The following is a 21,576-nucleotide window of genomic DNA, read 5'->3' on the forward strand; positions in this document are numbered from 1 at the left end:
GTAGGCCTCATAGCCTGCGAAAAACGGCCAGGCACTCTCTGCTGAAATGGCCCAGACTTTGAGACTTTTGAGTGCACATTGACAGAGAGACGAGACAGTGGGCCAAGATGTCTGTGGTGTGGATTAATGGGGAGGACTGGAGAAAGGGTGCCGCAGTTGTGCGTGAGCAGAATATTTGATGGGAGAAGCGAGAGGAGGGAACAGTGAGGGACAAGCAATTGAAAGAAATGGGTGAGATGAAAGGGGGAAAAGATATAAAAATTGGACTGCAACATTCAGAAGCAAAGATGTAGGAGTGTGAATGAAAAAATATAGGAAAAAAAATATATGTTGCTGCTGTCTCATGTATCCCACTGGTTCTTTATCCTGCTCTCTCCTGCATGAGTGCGTCTTTTCCACATTCATCCTGCTGCACTGGGTTGATTATGGGGATGAATTCGCCATGAAGGCCGTCCTCACGGACACCTGAAAATACAGGCACAAAAGCAGAGAACGAACAGTTAATTTTTGTGGGTACTAAGTAAAGCAAATGTCGAAAAAACTGTCATATAAAACACTTTAATTATGAAAATTATGACAAATTCTTTAATCGACTGCACATCTTTAATCATTAAGCTATTTTATTAACTTTTATTAACTTCCTCTTGTGTATCTAATGCCCTTATCTGCTTTTATTTGACTCAACCAGCAATAATTTTCCAAAAAAGACAACATTTGGGGAGCTTAAAACATGATATTTGCATGAATGTATGTACTTGAGTAAGCTTAGTATGTTCTGTAACATTATTTAACAATTATACCAAACCAAATTATAAATCCTACACAACATTGTTTTTATTTCACTTTTATATATAGATTTGACCTAAAATCTCAGCCTGAACCCTAAACTCTGGTGGATTTCACAGGTGTTACTGCACGTTTGTGGAAGTTCATGAGAAAATACATTTGGAGTGGGCGGTTATTTTATATTTTGACTGCTATACCCAAAAAATTAAAATCACCCATTATACTTTTTTATTTTTAGGTACTCATGAAAGGATCATTATTATGTATAATGCTATTAGACAAGACAAGAATCATGGCTGACATCACTGGACCATCCTTTTACTGTGGGAAGCACTAGCTGCCAAGAAGTCACTTAGTGCCAGTAACAGGAGTAACTTAGGGTGATATATAGGTTCTTGTAGAAACTTCTTTATCACAGACGCAGCTATGACTCAACTGTGAATCATAGCCTTAACATGATTAGACATTTACCAATGAAGTAATAAAACAAGTGAGAGTGAACTATTGATGTTGCCTTTCCTGTAATCTTCCACATATCAATATTTGCAAAATACACAGTATATAATTCTGTCCCTCTAAACATTTGAATGGGTTAAACATATTATAAATAATGTATTAAGCCCAGAATAGTTTCATGTTTACATTTCAGTCTACTGATGTAATGAATTCAAAGGAAGCAGTGGTATTGTTCATGTCTCAGTGTTCTTATCAGCACATTCTTTCCAAATAAAAATATTACAGCTTATCTTAAAAATGCTGTGGCTTTACAACATGGATGAAATAACAGTTTAAACAGTGCATCATGATCCTGAGTGATCTGAGTAATAAATACCCCCTGTGATGTGTAAATATTCATGCATTTTAAGGCATTTTACATACTTTAAGCTCATAATGAGATTAAACTCCAGCAGCCTGTTAAGGGCCTGTCTTAAAAAATGCACAATGCAGTAAAAGTACAGAAAAGAAAACCAGTGTGAAGTTTTGATTCAACAATCCTACAGGTTCAGTAGTAACACCCCAATTATAATGCTGAATGGTGTTTTAAGCCCAGTGGATATCAAGAGCTATAGCTAGCATGTCATTATAGTAAAGTGTTAAAAAAGGTCATTATGTATTAATAAAAGCCTCACTCCTGGGGTGGAAAATGCAAGTTGGTTGGATGTACAGCATCCAAAGAGGCTACCGACAGACCGGTGCAGCAGGACAATAATAAGGGCACGTATTGTAAGGAGTCAGTTAAAAGGTCACAAAATCTAATTAAAACAATGAAATCCAGTTTTAATCTATGTGTCTAAGACCTGGATTATGCAGCGCACTTGTCACTGCATTCACTGACATAATGTTACCATATGAAAAATGTTGGTAATGATTTTTTGCCTATTGTTGGCAGCCCTCTTTCTCTTCCCCACTTTCCCAGGCTCTGAGAGTGGCTTTAAGGGGTTACCTTGTTAGAGGTTTGGGGTTATGCCCATGTCGGTCGCTCTGTTTTCTCCAACCTTCTGTTTTTGGAGAGGCCCTTCTCTGTGTCGGCACCGTGACAGGGTTCTTGGCAATATCCTGAAAGTCAAATCTGTTCATTTAGATTCAAGTGGTGACCATGGAGCAGACAGCAGCCCATTGGCATGCTGTGGCAAAACTAGTATCCAGGGCAGTTAATATCCTGAACCCAACATTTGTCCTTTTTCATAACACTAACAAGCTGATATGCATGGAGGGGATCCGTGTGTGTGTGTGTGTTAGTTGTTGTTTTTTTTAAGAATGCCGCATACTCAGGCTTTCTGTGCAGTTTTTACCAGATTAAATTTTGCTTTTAAATTAGCTTATTCTGCAGAGGTCAGGGTCAGATACAGCAGCATCTTGCTGTTTTTCTAATCTCTTGCTTTAGGAAACTTTGGTTGGGTGGTTGCTTATTGGTATGAGCTTCACTGAACACGCTTCCAGTCAGCAAGAATGTGAGGCAGCCATTTTAAAATCTGAAATGGTTCTTCCAGTGCTGGTGAAGATGACCTCACTGGGAGGTCAGTCCCTCAGATTTATGTTGGGTATATTATGTGTATGATTAGTGATTTGTGTAAAACAAATGTAGACGCGCATCTGCTGAGACGCATGAGAGAAAAACCTTATTGCTGTGAGTGATAAAAACAATTGTATAGATTTAACCCGGAAAAATTTCAGATGGCTTCGCTAAAATAACTGCAGCATCTTTACTAATTTGGTTATTAAATATGATGTTTGGAAAATAAAATCCCTTGCCCTTTTGAATGTGTCTAGTAGAATTTTGGCTTTATATCAGATAGGTAGTGCTTTTTATGCATCGTGACTGCAAGCAGCCAGTAAACAGTCTTCAGATACTCCACTAGAAATACCCAAATGTAAATGTAGTACTACCGACTGCAGCAGCCATGCTGTTTAACTACTGTACTGTTGTGACGTCAAGAGTGGTGCTGAGTTCAAATAGTCACGAGAGGAGACTGTTCAACATAATCAGTGATGTTTTTATTTGAAGTTTGGGATTCAAGATGATAAAAGTGAGAATATAGCACAAGATTACATTTTGTTTTTAAAAACACTGAATTTATGTAATATAATAAAATATCCATTATTGATATGCACATATTTTTAAAATAGAAATTATATAGTGGTTGAGCAAAAGTCACCTGTCCTGTGAGGCATCTGAGAGCATTTTCTTAAAAACAGCAACAACAAAAAAACAGCAACAACTTGCAGAGCATCAGGATTCGAGCATGTGCACGACGAACAGTAAACCACATGAACCTCACTCATTTACAGTTGTAGCTTTCCCCTCCCCACGGTGGCCCGAAAAGAGTTTCCAATGGACCGACAACACAGCTGTACGCCATTCGTCCGGTGTGAAAGACGGCTAACGGGACAAAGGGCACGAGTGAGGAGAGGGAAACGAGGGAGAGATGCTCGCTGAATCGCCCAGCCCACCCCTGTGCAGGACGGGGAGCACCTCTCTTCCTCTCTGCTCATAGCCGCTTTCTCCCGGCCCTCAGCCATTTTGGAGAGAGCAAAAAGTGGCTGCTTTCTCTCTCCCTCTCTCACTACGTGGCATAGCTTTAGAAAGGTTTCGGCTGCTGTGTTTGTAGCAGCAGAGAAGACACACTTTGCAGCTTGCACTTTGGGAGATATTATGTTTGCAGAGAAAAAATTCTGACGCGAAAACAAAACCCTTCCATCTCGACTTTTTATTTTTTAATGAATTTTTCCTTTTTTTTTTCGTTTCCCTTGAATTCAGCTGCTAAGCCTCTCTCCTCCTTGCTGTGCACTTTTCACTCATGCTGTTTCCTTTTCTTTAATAACTTGCGCTGTAGTTTTGGTGGCCGGTCCAATCCCTCTTTTCTTTTTTAAAGTCATGTTTTCTCATCTCTCAATTTGAGTTTTTTTTTTTATGTAACAGAGTTCAAGACAAAGGGATATGTCCATATTTTGGCAGCGCTAAGAAGAGACAGAGCAGCAGCCAAGGATCCTGCTGGGATCCAAAAAAGCCAAGCAGAATGAAGCACCAAAAAAAAAAAAAAAGAAAACACCACCCTTTCCTTTGCTTGGTCAGAAATTCCACTTTCTCTGTAGCCAGCCCTGCGCTGCCACTCCTCCTCATCCACATCTTACCGCATTCAACCTTTTGCCATTTCTCTCTTGCCGTACCTTTTTTTTTAAAGCCGATTTGAGGTTTTTGTACCCCGGAAAATGGGGACTGGACAACGGGTTATGAGTGCGTAACTAGGAGAGAACAAGGGGATGTTTTCTTCTTACTTTCGGTTGTGATTTAGCGTTTTTTTTTTCTGCTATTAGTGTTATTATTGTTGTGCTTCTTATAGTTTTTAGTCGTTTGTGTTTTTAAGGGTGTGCTTGGATCACCACGTGTTTGTGTGGTTTTGGGAATGTGTGTGAACGGGTGTATACTCCCTGTGAATGTTAGACTTGCTGCTCTGTTCCCAATCAGTTTCTGATGATTTACATTCTGCTTTTTTTGTTGTTGTTTTGTTTTGGGTTTTTTTTACATTTTTATTTTAGGTTTCTTGATTTCTCCTAAAGCGTTGGCCTACACTTCTCTTCGAGCCTGACTTCATCTGAGTGTAGAGGACGTTTGACCACCAGGTCCAGCTTATGCCTTACTGGTATGTTGGCGATTTACGAAACTTACAGTTTTCTTTTTGTGGAAGCGGTTCAAAATAGGGTCTAACCCACACAATGTGACGCGTGCGTGATTTTTATTTGATTTTTTTAAACTTTGCTTATTTTTCGATGGTGTTCGCTTTATGTTTTCTCTCCAGAAAATTTTCTAAGGTCCAGAGAATTGCATTATTGAATTTAATTTATTAGGTCATTGCAAATAAGAATCACTTTTATTTTTATAATAAAAAAAATACTTTGTATTTGGCAGCGGAGCGATTAAATGTGCTTTGTATTTTGTCTTTATTTTGTCTTATTTAAGAATATATAACTGCATGTGCTGGATGTGTTGTAGCATTTGCTTTTGCTGCTCTGTTGGAGACGTGGTACTTGTTTTTATTTTAATCATAGTGTGATATTTCATAAAATTCGTGCAGCGCAAATATGCCTTTTTATTCAGTGCAAATTCATTTTCTTTAGTAAAATATTTCCTAGCGATGTGCGTTCTTGTGTTCAGATGTAAAACTATTTACAGTATACTATCCTGACATTTCAAAATTATACCTCAAAAGAATGTGATCAGTGGGGTAAACACACAAACACCGCATCTATTACAGTCATGTGCCCCGGCCTGTCCTGTGTACCATGGCCTAATTTCCACGCTCATCTCTATTAGATGCTTAAAAAGGACACATTGTATATCCCCACACTGAAGCAATCTTAAGAAGTACAAGAAGTGAAAAATACATGAAAGGATTGATACTCAACGCGTGGATTTATTCTTTAAATATCGGTGAAATAGACTAAACTTTTTAATGTTGATGCATATTTTAGTTGCAGAAAGACCTACATGCAATGAAAGCTGTGCCATGTTGAGCCTTATCAGAGTTACAGTGTTGTCCATTGTGGTTTGAACACCCAGTAAGAGGAGTGCCATGATGAATCAGTGGAGCTGAAAGCTTCAGACAGTAGAATGAGTTGTCTGCTTAAATGTTTGTTGATTTCTCTGCTTCTTATCCGCTCTCAAAGTGTTAATGCCAGCTGCCACGAACCCGTAGATCCGAACTTGTGGTGACTGGCTGCACAAGCTCGTATCTATAGGTATGTGTCTTCCTGGTAAAAACAGCATCTGCCCAGTGCTTTTAAGAAAGGCGACTAGATCACTGGAATTATTTTGGAAGCAGGTTTTGACTGGATAACCATAAAGAGTGGCATTTCTTAATCCTTGATTCCCACAATTAAACAGCACTGACCCTGCGTGACCCTGTATCCTAGGATGCAGGATATTCTCTACCAAACTTATCCCACGTGTGCCGCCTCGATGCAGTGACCCCACCCAAATTTGTGGGTTGGGCTAAATGACGATGTGTCACAACATTGTACATGACAGACTATCTTTGGCCTCTACGTCAGTGTTGCAGTTAAGTAAGGAGGACGACTTATTGGTGAAATTTTTCTTCAGTTTCTGGTAAAATAAAATTACATTGCTTGTGGTAGTTTTGAACTGCTCGCCCGGCCCTACAGGGCAGCCATGCTGCAGCTTCCTCCAGTGTTCCGCAGGTTGAGGTAGTAGGTTGTATAGTTCAGAGTGACACCACAGGAGATAACTGTACAGCCTCCTAGCTTTCCCTGAGGAAACACCACACAATCTGTACACTGATGGATTATTTCATAAATGCCAACATCTGTGCAATATTTGTGTATGAGAGTTTTATCGCCTGGTTGTAAACACAGCTTCTCTGTCAGGTGGTTTTGTGTCTGTTTCTTAATACACTGAAATTTCTTCTGTTTAATTCAAAGTGTTGTTTTGGGGTTTTTCGTTTTCTCCTTTAAGCAGATATGGGAAGAGATAAAGATATTTTGCTAAAGACTTGCATGAACATGGCAAACACTGCATCTCGTTTGACACTTGGAAAACAAAGTTGAAACAATGACAGCACAGATTAGGGAGGGGGGGCAAAGAGAAATCATTTCAAAATATGAGGAAAAGCACTAGCATGCTGCTGCAGTGATGTTTGCGGGACGCTCTAATGAAGGAGATGTCACTGAAGGGAAACACACCATACAGCCGCAGGGGAAGAACAAGGTCTTGGCGGCCAATTATGCACAAAGTTCACTTTCACTTAACCAAAACGATATACTTCCTCTGCGCAGCTATGTGGTAAAGACACTGCTGTGATCAAAACAGCCAGTAACAACTTTCACTGCTTCAAACCAAGAAAACCACAGGCCCCTGAAATTATCTAGGTTCCTGACTGCAATTTAGAAATGCGCTGAATTACTTCTTAATTTTGGCTGTGTTCAGTTTCTCGGGCTTCGTCTCAGACCGTGTGACCTATATCTGCTCTTCGGGCATATTTTCATTGCATACTTTTGATCTCTGTTGGATACTACATTTTTTTAAACTCCCACTTTAAGGTGTTGGCATAGACGCTGCCAGCTATGCATACACAAGAAATTAATGAAAGTGTTGTTATTTAATTTGTTTTAACTGTTTGGGGAAATATGGATCTTTATGAGTAAAAAGCAGTTTTTAGTTGTCCTGCCATGAAAGTATTTAACGTGCACGTAATCTGTTAAGCCTGAACTGTAAATATACATTAGACACTGGATGTAGCGCCGCTAGGTTAGAGATGGTATCCTACTCCTGTAGTGCGGTATGCTGCTGTGTACAGATGTGTAGTGCGGGGAGTGTCATGATGATGAAAGACTGTTTCCACTTAAACTCTATGCTCTCTGTCCTAAGGCCACCGGGTTCGAAAGAGGTGGGGTAAGGAGCTCTTTGGGCCAGAATGAAGAAGGGGCCCTTGGTACGGGGCAGCTTTTGCAAGAGCGCAAGCATTCAGTTACAGTAGATACAACGTGAATCGACTGTTGGGTTTTTCACTGTGCCTAATTATCCTTGCTTACTTTTTTCTCCCCCTCGCCCTTCTTCTAGAAAAGCGTATTCACACTTCTTTCTGTGCTCGGTGGTTTGTTGTTGCCATGTGGTAGTGCATTACATTATACAGCAGGAGGCATAAAGGAGCTCTCCCTGACTGACCCCCCACCCAGCACACACGGCCCACCATCGCTGTGGAATCTGTGCAGGTTTTTTGTCTTCTTTGGAAATTTCTATAAATAGTCCCGGTTGACTCTTGTCGTGTTAGTGTGCGAAGACAAGGTGGAAGTAAAACTGAGCATAAATGAAGGGACCCTTTGCCGCACTGAAGCGCACGTGATGCCTTTCAGACATCGTGACATGTGATGTCCGCGAGCAAGGAGAGATGCCTTAAAAGTGAATTTTCGATTCAAAAAAACGAAGAAGAAGAAAGAAAAGAATGAGGCTCTAATGATACAGAGAGAAATACAGCAAAATGTAAATGAGAGCTGAAGAAGTGAGAACTGTCTGCCTGATTTATTATTTTTAAATTGACTTCAAAATAAAAGAATGACCTATTTAAACCAGCAGGGGGAAAGGGTTGGGGGGCGATAGTGTTGAGACCACACAGGCCATTTTTCTGCTGTCACTGATCTCAGCCTATTGTGCGCTGTCCGTCAGAAGAACCCTGGTAATTCCCTCTGCTCCCCATTTGTCTCGCTTTCCTACCATCTTGTCTCGTGTCTTCCCCCCCTCTTTTTTTTACAAGCCTTTTCCACTGCTTTACAGTGACTAATACTGATAAAATATAAGACCACCACACACACCACAATGCTTCCAGTTACATTTCCTTTGAAGCTCCCTGAACTGGTGCGTTCACTCTCTCTTGCTCCCTCCTTTTCTCTTGTTCCCACCCTCCTTTTCTCCATGAAACGCACGCTGTAATACCCAGTCACTCACAGACACAGAGGGCGAGAGACACAGGAACAGAATACTGGACATGCTACTGGAGCAGGATTTTTCTTTTTGTTTGCCTTAAATGAAAAAGGAGCTTGAAAGAGACATTGTAAGATAAAACTGTGACTTCCTATTTGACTGTCTTTGCCTTCTCGTTGTGCTACTGTATGCTTTTGTTCTCTTCACGTCTCTCTCCCTCATTTCTCTACCTTCCCTTATCTCTCTTTCTCCATATACTAGGCCTTTTGTCTGTGTAATTTCAGCTGTGGGGAGGGAAATGAATGGGTGATATTTAGTTCCTTTCCCACACTGCTACTGCCGTTTTGATTCTATATGTAACAAACAGAAAAAAAAGGGGCAAGCAGAGGCTCTTCGGTTTTTCAGCCTTGGGGACTTGAGCCTGCAATCTATGAAGCATGGAAGGCAGAGGAGGGAAAGAAAATACAGAGGCACAGACACAGGCCGAGAGGTGTGATACAGCGAGACTAAAGCACCAATCAAGTGCAGAAAGAAAATATGAGACAGATGAAGCCAAGAGACGAACAGACAGACAGACAGACAGACAGACAGACAGACAGAGGAAGAAAAAGATGGGTAGTAGTGTCACATGGAGAAAGGGCTGAGCAGCAGTAGGCAGAGGGACTACAGCAACAGGCGTTACACATTTTTTCCTATTATTCACTCCTGTCGCTGTTTTGGCACACTGTGTCTCAGTCTTTTTTTTTTTCACAGCTACTAACCAGATCTGCCAAATTCTGACGGTAACCTTGTTTTTGATTTCTCATGTAAAGCTGTGACTCATATGGGGGAAGCTTTGGGGAAAGCTGAGATTGTACATTATTGAATGTGCGGGGCGATGAATATGCGCTTTAGTGCAGTAGAGCTCTTTTTAGTTAAAAATCAGACGTCTGGGGGGTTAAAATATTACTTTATCACTCTCTAAAATCCTGTTTTTCTCTTTCTGGATGGCTTCCTGTCATTTGCTCTTATTCTCTTGTATTAGTCAGCATACGTGTAACATTACTGGGCTGTGGTTTTGCTGTTTATTTTTGTGATTTTTACTGTTGGACCCAAGCTAAATAGAATATTTTTTCAATTCTTATGCTGGTTTCTTTTTCATGGATTGTTTTTGATTTATTATTGTGCATTTTTCCTTCCCCTGTAATACTAAATGTATTGTTGTCTCAGTCACCCTCACTGCTTTTCTATTCTATTCTCTTTTTCCCCCCATGTTCACCTACATTAAATCGTTAACCCAACATCTGCCCTCCCTGCCATCTCTCCCTTCATGTCTCTGTCTCCTTCTCTTTCTCTCTCTCTGGCTGCACATGGTACAGTCTTGCATGTCTGAGCAGCAGACGGCTAGACGGCAGCAATCTGCTAGAGCAGGCTCATGTGCTAGCCCGAATTATCCATTCAACAAAGCCTGAGCTAGCAGCACTAAAATCTTCCCCTATTCTTCTCTCCAGCATTCATTTTTTTCTCCCCTCTCTCTCTCCGATTTGTGCCCTGCTACATCCTCTCTCCCTTTGCTAGGCTGACCGGCACAGGCGTACAGAGAAGACTGCGGCAGCCTCCGCCACCTCGGTCAGCTGGGTGAGTTTTATCTTCTTTTTTCTTTTCTCCTTCCTTGCATCTCATCTTACTGCTCCTCCCAGCCTCTTATTCCTCCTCCTCCTCCTCCTCTTCATCTTGTGGGTAGTCAGATTTTATTCTGCGACCTGACAAATGAGCTTTCCCTCCATAAAGTCAAGGCGGCATGATTGACAGGTGCGGTCTCAGAGGACTGACAAGCCTGGCATGTCACGAGATCTCACTGGCATAGAGGGAGTAAGTGGTAAGGAGCTTGGACTTTTTTAGTATTAAGGGTGTATTTTTATCAGCGTGAGACACTGGCGTCAATTTGTAGTCTCTGCTGCTGTAGTCATCTGGCTGCTGCTGCTGCTGCTGTATGCGTTCTCAGTGCGGGGTTTGGAAAAATATCAAAGATGTTTTACACAGATTATTATTCTAGGTTTGGTCAGGTTGTGACAGGGAGGCAGAGCTATCCTTATGATTAGTGATGGTAAAGTGCTTCTGATTGGGTGTGTATGGCTAGAGTACAGTGTGCACAGCATGAGTCTGTTCAGTTATCATAAGATTATATATGGTTAGGTTTTATATTACATTTTCAGCGTGTGCTTACTGATGCATATCGATCTTTTGACTCATATATAACGATTTTGTTTGTAAATGTGATCATGGATGAGCTAAATGCTAACGCATGGTGGGGTTGTGCATTTTACCGAGACCAGACTCGACTTAAGGGGCAAAACTGAGACTTAAGGTAGAGCACCGCACAAATCGAGGGATAGAGGGAGCTGTTTCAGTCTCAGCCACAGTGCTCGTGCAGCAGATGATCTGCTGTACGTTGCACAGAAAAGGCCAGACCAAAAAAAAAGAGCAAGCTGTACCTCTCTCATTCCCTGAGACCCTAACTTGTGACGTTTTGCTGTGATGTGCACGGGTTGGGTTCTTGGGAGCTGCGAGGGGCACTCACACATCTCTAACTCAGAACAAAAAAAGGAAAAGGCTTAACATGGCGGAAAGACACAAAGCACGATGAAGAAGGAACAGTTTCGCCTTTTCATTTATTTATTTATTTATTTTTAATAAAAACTAGACACGGTGACATAAGGTTCATTTAATCCACGAATAGTGCAAAAATAAAGCGCGAAGGGAATGAAAAGTACGAACATTGGGTTTCTTTCAGGATATTGAGAGTCTGAGAGCCAGAGGCAGGCACAGTGTGCAGGGCACTGGGTGGGGGAGAGGGCGGGGGAGTGGGATAGATAGAGAAATGTGGGTATAAGGGGCATGTGACTGAGATGGAGGGACGTCCAGATGAGGTGGGGTGACATGGTGAAAACACCCACATTTACAAAATCCTTGGTACAATGAATGAATGAGGAATTTGTGAGTTAGGTTACACCCTCAGTGACTAATGTTGCACATGCTAGCATAGACAAACCACACAAGAACCGCACCTCGCTGTTTAACCCTGCGTCATAAACCGTATAGTCATACATTTAAAGAAACATGATGTTGACAAAATAAATGTAATTTATACGCAGCGGGGAGGAAAATTATAATATAAACAGCATAACTTGAACACACAGCAAAGTGCAATAGGGTATTTTATTTCCACTACTCAATCCGCAGGCTCTTCATGCCTTATCTTGAGAGCAGCACAAAGTACTAGTGAGAGCGTGACTCTGAAAGCTCAGTACACTTGTGTTTGACCTCATGAAAATAATCGTCTTCCTTTTTCTATTATATCATCGATACCTACCCTTACCTGCATTCGGCCCGCTGTTTTTTTTTCTCTTCTTGTTACAAGCGAGTGTGAAGATAATGGTGCAAAACAGAATTACACAGTCGAGTGGGAATTGTAAGACACCTTGGCGTGCATGTCATAAGGTGACCCCCTCATCAGCTATGGATGAAAGGACAATTGTAGCGGCTCTCAGGTGCATTAAAAGGCTTTTATATAGTTTGTTCTGTGTTTCAATGGGCATCATTGGAGAGTAGGATGAGTGTGGCAGAACTGCTTCCTGCTTTGACGCATGCGTGACAACTTCAGGTGTCAAACTGCTGAGGACTAACGTACAGTCCTCTTATGTTATATGTTTTCTATAACTAACATCCTTTGTGTCAAAATATGCACAAACGTGCGTCTGTTTGCGTAGTCGATCGGCGAACGCAGTAACGGCTTCGTTCTTCCTCTCCTTTTATTCATACTTGGATGTCCCCCTTTTGCATATCGCCTTCCTCCTCCTCACCCGCTGTGAAGTTGCTGCAAGTTTTCCAGGGAGCTTCAGCAGCATTTGAACCGGGATACTGTTTGATGTTTTGTCCTCATTCTTTCATTAGCGTGGATGGGATGTGATTATGTGCTTGAAGGACAGGTAGCTTTGAGCTCCGATTCTTTTTCTGAACCTTAATTTGAAGCTGTGTTTCACCATTTCTAACTCTAGCAGCAGCCTTTTTTTTTCTTTTTTTTTGGTCCATACAGCATCCTTGAGGAATTTTGAGATTCATTAAATCGGGCATTTTTACTATGCGGTCAAACACTCTTAATGAGCAATGACTTCTGTAAATGTGCAACTCATTTGCATTGTCACGCACTTCATATCTTATTGAGCGCTTTTGTCCTCTGCCTGGTTTCAGTTTACTGTGTGAGGATGAAGCTGGAAGTAAGGATGCAAGCAGCATGTGATGCAAGTTAGCCAAGTTTGTATGAGGGTAAAGAAGCAGAGCATGCTGATAAATAATTAACTACCCTGTAGAGTAAAATCTGACTTGCTGATTTCTTGAAGATGTTTTATCTTTTGTTAACTTGAATCCACTGCTGCAGACAGCTCCATATATTGAGGACGTTTTCGCTGTAATAGTTTGTTTAGAATAAGAAAACACTTTTTATTCTCAGTATTATCCCAACACTGTGATTTCCCATGTGTCTACAGAATATGCCCGCCACACACTGGATGCACATGGACGTTGTTTTCTGAGCTCATCTGGTCAGCCACTCATGGCCTTCATTTAGCCCCAAAACAATCAATGAAAATCAGGCTTGAGCATCTAGTCCATCTATTTGATCCAAATTAATTCCTAGATGGGCGTCCATTGGACTAAATATAACTGTACAAATATGATCACACCTCACCCAGCACGAACTGATTGAAAAGGGGCAGAAAAAACAACTTTGACAGACGTCTCAACAACTTTAAAACATGAAAGGTAAGAGTAGCTTCTTTAGGTCAGAGGGAAAGAAAAGACACTTAGAAAAGCGTTCCTTCACATTCAAACTTAGTTGAAAAGAGAATGATGAAAAGATGTCTTTTCAGGGCATTGAAAAGATATTTCTATGCATATAAAACTACTGAGTAATTTTCTGTTCTTTACAAGTCTAAAAGACATTTAAATAGTACACAGCTATTTAGGATTTCATCATTTAAAATCTAGTTGAATAGTGAAAGTGCTGTAGATGACTAGATTGTATAGTTGCAATAAGATACACATACATACATGTCCTAGGTGTGCTGTGACCGCTATTTTGGGCTATAGCAACCTGGAAATGTTATGTATATGCCTGCATAGCATGTAGAAGCTAAATGTGGTTCACCTTTAAACCAGTTACTAAATGGCTCCCTTTTTTTCCACTGTGAATCCACATTTAACGGTGCTTTGGTGAAAATATGTTATATAATAATGCTGGGTGCTACATCCTTGACTGTAGCTCTGCAATCAGCAAACTATTTTAGCACATTCAGTAGATTTCAGGTGTGCGTGCTACATATTGACACTTGTTTCTGCTCAACTCTGCTGGTGAGCTCAAGTCTTTTGATGCGGTTGGGTTTATTTGTCTATCAGTCCCAGTCTTTGGAGATCAATTCCTAGTCTGAAATAGGATCAAATTTTCAAAGGGATGTGTCTTAAGGTTGGTTACCTTTCACCTTTGACTTTTCAATCACATCTCGATGTTTCTTAGAACCCTGCAAACATGAACTTTTTAAGTGTTTTTCCTGGGAGTCTGTTTATTCTTCAGGTTTTGTTTTTTAAATGTAAATGTGGTAATGTGATTTTTTTTTTCTCAGTTTAGTGGGGGTTCCTGCATGGAGCAGTGCATTTGCAGCAGTAGGTTATGGTGTCAGTGTTCACCTTGTTCAGCACAAACATGGAAAGGAAGATTAGTTTAGACAGGCGGCGAGAAGGAAGGAAGAAAGATGACTAGTTGTAGAGTGTTTGATTGTTTTCTGCCATATATATATATATATATATATATATATATATATATATATATATATATATATATTTATATATTTATTTATTTATTTATTTATATACTGTATGCACTGTATCTGATTGGTGTCATTCACCCACAGTTGTAGGCACACCATGTTTTTTAACCAGTCCTCTATGCATGATTATAATTTAATCAAAGCAGTAGTGCTGTGCGATACTGAAAATGTTGGTACTGATCCAACGCCAAATAAATACAGGCCGCATACTGCCGGTAACAGTACCAATACTTTTAATCTATGAAGGCAGATTGTGGAGGGGAGAGCAGTGTGTCATCATTTATGAGAAGAATGTGATAATTCTGAATGCATTTTAATGACCACTAAATAACTCTGATTTTTACTTTCCACGATAATTATCCAACGCAGTAAAACACACCTTTTCAGCTTTTCATGCATTCTGAAATTTTTGACGACCCTGAAGCGTCAACCTCTGTTGTTTAAATGTGCTTTAGGCTCTAAATAAAATAGATATGACAGTCAACAAAAAAGGTTCCCACATTTTTCATAGTGCATGTTTGAGGTATATATTTCTAAAGAAATTATTTCTTTAACACAATTTAGTGGGCTACGTAGAGAACGTAGAGGATAGAGACGAGTATCGATGCTATTGCGCTGGTATTGGTATCAGATCAATACCAATACCAGCGCAATAGCATCGATACTGGTATCAATACTATTGATATTTGGATCGATAGTGATTTAGTGAAGCAGCAGGTAACAGTTCCCTGAGGTTTATGTGGATTTAAAGGTGCTGAATAAAGAGCTGATACTGTAAGTTACAAAACCATACACTGTGCACTTACTGTACTGTAAAACTCTTTAAATCTCATCAATTTAGAGTTTTTTTAAAAACTTTTTTTTAAATCTCTAAATATGTGAATAAACGTGTCTAATGTGAGTTATTAGTATATGTTGGGAACTGCAGATGTATCAGCTCTATATCTTTCTTCACCAGCCATTTCCTGCTCTCACCCCTTACGCTGTGACCTCACTGCTGCACTCTGAGTCCTGAGATGCCCTCTGATCGCTAGATGAGAGGCAGGACTTGAATTCAGCTTACTCTTTGTCTGCTGGTTGTTACACTAGCTGCTCCAACAGCAGCAGGAGCAGGTGTGTCTACCTCCTGTGCCATTCCTCCCCCCCCTCTTCCTGTTCCTTCATCACTGCAGTACGGCAGCTCTGTCTGGGAGGCAGCCATTCCATTGTTCTCGCACCCCCCTCTACCTATGAGTGCTCCTGTAGGTGCTGGTGCCGCTCTGCCCGCCCCACCCCACCCTGTGGAACAGGCTGGCTCCAAATCACTGTTATACTTTTCACTTACGTGCCCTGAGTAGGTTACGCTTATGTCTTTCTGTCTCTTCTCTCCCTGGACAGAGCTTGCTACACTCGCTGCTGCACACCGCCGCCATCTTGTTACTGCCTGTGCTACTGGTCTGCCTGCCTTTGCTGCACTCAAACCAAATCATCAAACTCAGCCTGCGGTTGTTTCCATGCCACTCCTGTTTGTGCGCAGCTTTGTCACAACGCAGTGCTGCGCACCAGCTACCGGACGCATGTCGTTGCTGCACAGACGCACCTGGAACTTTTATCTGGGTGTTTCTTTAATAGCTGCCACAGATTGGATGCTGCAGACGGTGTTGTCAGCATCTCTCAAACCATCAGTAAGATCTGTACCATTGTAACACACACTATGCCCGATGTAGATTTAGCTAAGGACTTGACATGCCGTACACCATTAAAACAAGTAAAAATAAGTGAAATGTTATTTTACAAATTTACAAATGATTCAAAGTGGCATGTCTTCTTCGCAGGATTTAAGAAAATTGCTCCCGTCGAAGAAAATCAATAACCACAATCTGTCCCTTATTCTGTGTATATATTTCTCTCCAGAGCCCATATGCCTGAGCACATATACTGTATATGCTATCTTTGTGAGCTTGTGTGCTGTAAAGAGAGGGTGGGAAAGAGAAAGGAGGGGAGTGAGAGAGAAAGAGAGGAATCAAGCGTCGGTAAGAAAGTCTTCCTAATTCTGTTTGGCAGAAACTGTGCTGTTTAACCATATGTGCAGAGAGCAGGCTTTGCACATGCTCAGAATGACTCAGAGGACACGACTTTCACATGTCTCAACGCAATTAGATTAACTAATAGATCATTTTCCAGCAAATATAAATAAGTTACAGTAAAGTCATAAATAATTTAAAAAGTGTGCACTCTACCTTGAATTATTTTTGTTGTACTCACAGTATGAGGTTAAAACATGGGCATTAGAAGGAGAGCGGGATACAAACACAGCAAGTATATTCCAGCTTATGGAAATCTTATTCCTGCATTTAACTGTGCTTTGGTGCAAAACAAGTGGAAGTGTGTAGGTGGAGGCCACAGTGATACAGCAGTGAGTTCAGAAGGTCTTCAATCCTCTAAGACTATATGCCAAGAAGACACCATGCTAATGAAATCATAAAGACGGTGAAGAAAACAAGCTGTCCCTGGAGAATACATCCATGCATCGGAGGTTGCCAGTTTTACTTTACTTGCTTCTGGGTATGCATGTACTGTAGCTTTGCAGTGATACTGTATTTATAAGGTCAAAGGCTGCTTTGCTTCAGGGTTAAAATGCTCTCAGCCTTTATCTTATGATTACCTTCATCAGGTCAGTGAAGATCACCCTTTGCCCCACCAGCTGAGTGGGACAGCGGGTTACAAGAGGTATGCAAATCACAGTAATATTTATTATGTATAACAAGGAAGAAAATGTAAAAAAGAAGAAGAGTTTAAATCACTGCTGATATTCCTATGAAATACAGGGTACAATTAGAATGAGATAGAAATGATCAAGATGCAATTAACGTTCATACTTTAAATATTGGACAGAAATATGACGTTGAATAATTTTGGCCACTTTTATACACAGTCCGCCATCTTTAGGTGCTTAAATGCAGTCGAACGAACGCTCGTTATAAGTTGGGGGCGGTTACAGTTACAGAACCAGCAGTTCTGGCCTATTCAGAGAGCTCAGGTGGTGGAGCAGGTGGTGGAGCAGGTTTGGGCAGGACACTGAACCCCTAGTTGCTCTCGATGGCAGATGAGCTGTCTGAACACGTGTGGCCTATGAATGCCGATCGTCTAAAATTTGTACTTTTAATACTTTGTCAGGAATCATTTGCGGGCAGTCTGATTTCTGAAACCTTCGGATATTAATGCTTCTGCGTTTCTGCAGTTGTTTGTTTACGCGTCTTGTTATCAGGGAGTGAAATTCATACTCAGTCAGACTGAGATTGGCCGAGAAAGTTAAATCGTCTGCATCATGGTTGACTATAATCAATGCTGACATTGCTTGTTGTCCTCATTGTGTAAGGACGGAATCATTAGAAACACCAAGTAACAGCGTATTACGTAGAGAGCAAAGAATTCGTAGTTTATCGAGCTACCAGGTCTCACGCAGAGTTAACTTTGAATTGATGATTAAAAGCAAACAATAGTCAACTGATAGTTTTCATGAATGTTATTAATCTAGTTTAAAATTTCAAATTCAGTTGGAGTTTCAGAGACTTCAGAGCAGATCGCTGAAACAATACCGAAGCAATATTGCTGCATTTTAAATCCGTCCGTCCAAGTCATCTTTAGGCAAAATGCAGGATATACTGTGGACTCATTACCAGTCTATCACGTGGCTAATACAGAACACTTGCAGTCCATCAGCTAAGAATGGCTGCATGATTAAATCCCATTTAGAGGAATAATTCACTGTCAAAAAGTCCAATTTATGCAGAAAGCACATAAGAGCAAATATGAATTTCTTACTGGAAGGTAAGCTCCATACTGGAACATCACAATACAAGTTCAGAGAGCCTGTCCAATGAAATAATTCATTATAATCCAAAGTGAGCCTTCATCAGCCTGGGAGTTGTCCTGCTATGTTTTTATGATCCAGTTAACAGAAATAAAGCCCTCAACTCTCCGGCTTGAGTAATGACGTAAGCAGTTAACGATTGGAAGAATTTCTTTTTGGACAAGAGCGGAGGACGTTGATCATTCAGGGTCAACAATGAGCGCCTCATTTGTTCTTTTTTTCCCCATTTGTAGTATAAATAGAAGCAGTTCAGCCTTCAGTGGAGAGTTTGTGGAGCATACTTACTGAGTGTCGAATGCAAAGATGTTGCATTCTTTATTATTCCATATCAACTGTCCTGGAATCCGTTACACCATTTCCCAGAATTGCAGTCCAAAAAGTATGTAAATCCCAGCTGGGAATGGGTGTAGAATCCCAAGGTTTGTGCACGTGACATGAACTATTCATTCTTCTTCTTTTTCTGTCAAAGCATGACTTCTTAAAAAGAGTTACAGGTGTATCTGGGCCCACCTTCTTGTTACATATATATAATGCACAGCTGTCAAAAGTAAGTAAAGTAGAAATCACAAACGTCCTTTGTCAGGTGTTCACATTTAATTGCTCCTTCAGAAATAAATGCAAAATCTTTGGAAAACAGGATAATCTGCTAACAAGTGCCATTTCCTTACCCAGAGGACCCATACTTGAGACTTTGTTTCTCCCAGAATACAATGTTTCCTCATTTTCAGTGAGGAACCAACCAAAAACCAAAAGGTTTTGACATTCATTGTTCTCCCAGAAGATGCATCTGCAGGCAATCCCTAACTTTCTCCTCTAGTGCTACCAGCACAATGATGTACAGGTGTATGTGGTTTTAAAATTCATAAGTCACCAAATACTGGATGGATTTCCATTAAAGTTTGTGCCGATATTCATATCCTTCAGTGTACCTGTCTGCATTTTTTAAAAAAATGTCCTGTGTTCCAGTATTTTGGCTTGCGATTAAACAACTGCAAAGCTAGTGATTTGCTGCATTACTTACATATTGCAGTCATGAATAAGAGAAGAGACTAGTCTTTCCTGGTAGACTGCAGTGAATTATCTTCACAGCAGCAGAGTAGACATAGATTGCATGACATGGTGCAGTTTGCACATGGAATGCAGAAAGATTTCAGGCACTGAGTGATGAAGGCCAGATGTTTGAGTTATGCATAGGAAGTCAGTGGCCTACAGTTGGTACTGTATGAAGCGATGATGCCAGAAACCATCGCCGGCATATACCATGTAATTAAATTTAAGGAAGCCCACTCACATATTACAGCTTGTATATAAAAGCAATACATGTTCCAGGTTTGAAAAAAACAGACATCAAAAAACATTACATAAACACAAGTGCCTAAATAAAAATAGAAACGGTATATGAGTAAGAGGTGTTGCTTATGATTCACCTGGTTACAGTTTGCATAGCAACTAATTCTAGTTTTTTTTATATATATATATATATATATAAAGTTTTGCTCAAAAATAAAAAATAAAGAAAAGCTTAAGAGTCTGAGAGGTTGTTGTGAATGTTGTGGATTTAATGATTGGTCAAAAATAAATAAAACATAAATATAAGCGAGGTCATTATATCGATATCTTCAATTTTGTCCTTCATTTGTAGATGTTACGGAAATTAATCTTTTTAAACTTGGAGAAAAGAAACAAGTTCAAAAGAGGACTTGTTTACCAGAAAATATTCCTTGCACATTGATTTGCAGCACGCAGTGTGGTTACATTATTAAACTATAGACACCCAGCAATGGTAAATATATACTGAAACTTACCTCCTCCTCCTATAGACGGTTTTCTCTTGTTCTTTCTCCCTCCTTTTTGTCTCGTCTTGCACACAGTTACACATGCACACTCCCAGCCTGTCTGCGTCTCACACTCAAACACGCACACACACACACACGCACACACACGCACCGTCTTTTGTTTGGAGTCAGACGGCATTGAAGGCAGATCCTGTGGCCCTTCTGAGGAGAATGTTAATATGCCCGCTCTGGTCTCTCTGGGGACGCAGAGAATGGACTCGGGCTGCTAATGCACTGTCACACTAACCCCGCTAAGTATTCTCACAGTTAGCAACAGCAGCGCTGCTCCCAGAACTGAAATGTATTTAACTAAACTCGCAACCTACTGAATCGTAAAGACTTACTTTAGATTGTCCTTTCACAAATAACTGCCTCATTTGCCCACCTTTCTGTGCCTGCAAACCGAGATATGGCAGGTGGGCTATTTGTTGAGTGCAGTTAGACTTATTTCACTTTCATTAGCACTTTATTTATGTGGACTCATTAGGGGCAGTTTGCTCCCCCACACTGAGGTAGGCTTAATGGATTATACTAACGACCTACACAAGCACACGGTATTCAGTTACATGTAGAGTTTAAACAAGTCAAATTATCTTTAAAGAGTTTGGGCTCGGTATCGTTTTTGCTAACTTTGGCTAAAGGATGTATTTTTGCTTGTGGTTCAGTGAAATCCTGCTATTCGAACTGTGGTCACCTGAGTGGAAGGAAAATGTTCCCCACTTACCAAACTGGTGTGAGGAGTAACTATGTTTTCATTTATGTCATGAATAAAATAAAACTATTTTTGCTATTTAAGAGCATTAAAAATGAAAAATAAATTAATAACATTTACTTCATGTTGTATATTGGCTGTGGTCATTGTGTCCATGTGCTGAGCCTGTGGATCACAGTTGCATGCAGTAATAGTCAAAGGATATTTAAGGTATTACTATATAAACTATGTATTATCATGGATTAAATATATTATATAAGACATTTTATTTTGTGAGCAGTGTTTTCCTTTGATAATGCTGGTTTAGTACTTTAAAAATCTAAACTATGATCAAGATCCTGTTACTCACTACTTTTCGAGCTGTCTCACGCAGTGAGCAGACTGTGGATCATTGACATTGCTGCCTTGATTTCAGGTGTCGACGTGCATCAACATGCGTCAGCGCTTTAGAAAAGCACAGTTTGCTTCCTAGGGTCTTGACTACTCAACAAGTCCTCTGTCAAACCGATTATATCGGCTCTTTTTAAAATCTGACACAACCCTGAAACAACATATAGGAGTAGTGCTATTTGCTAAAAACAAATCCACCTCACCTT

The 21,576-nt window shown here is 40.4% G+C and overlaps 1 long non-coding RNA gene across 2 annotated transcripts in view; it reads left to right on the forward strand.

Moving 5' to 3' along the window:
- Positions 1–19,347, forward strand: part of LOC101469969 (uncharacterized) — a 54,120-nt gene extending 34,773 nt beyond the window's left edge. Inside the window, exons 3-5 of one of the 2 annotated variants that reach the window (XR_013100536.1) lie at positions 4,825–4,928; positions 10,078–10,336; positions 15,958–19,347. This is a non-coding gene — a long non-coding RNA (uncharacterized LOC101469969). Of the gene's footprint in view, positions 1–4,824; positions 4,929–6,627; positions 8,850–10,077; positions 10,337–15,957 lie in introns of those variants that run through there. The other variant, XR_191510.4, reaches the window with a different exon arrangement.
- The last annotated feature ends 2,229 nt before the right edge of the window (positions 19,348–21,576 follow it).

This window comes from Maylandia zebra, linkage group LG10, assembly GCF_041146795.1.
Source record: "Maylandia zebra isolate NMK-2024a linkage group LG10, Mzebra_GT3a, whole genome shotgun sequence".
Taxonomy (NCBI): domain Eukaryota; kingdom Metazoa; phylum Chordata; class Actinopteri; order Cichliformes; family Cichlidae; genus Maylandia; species Maylandia zebra.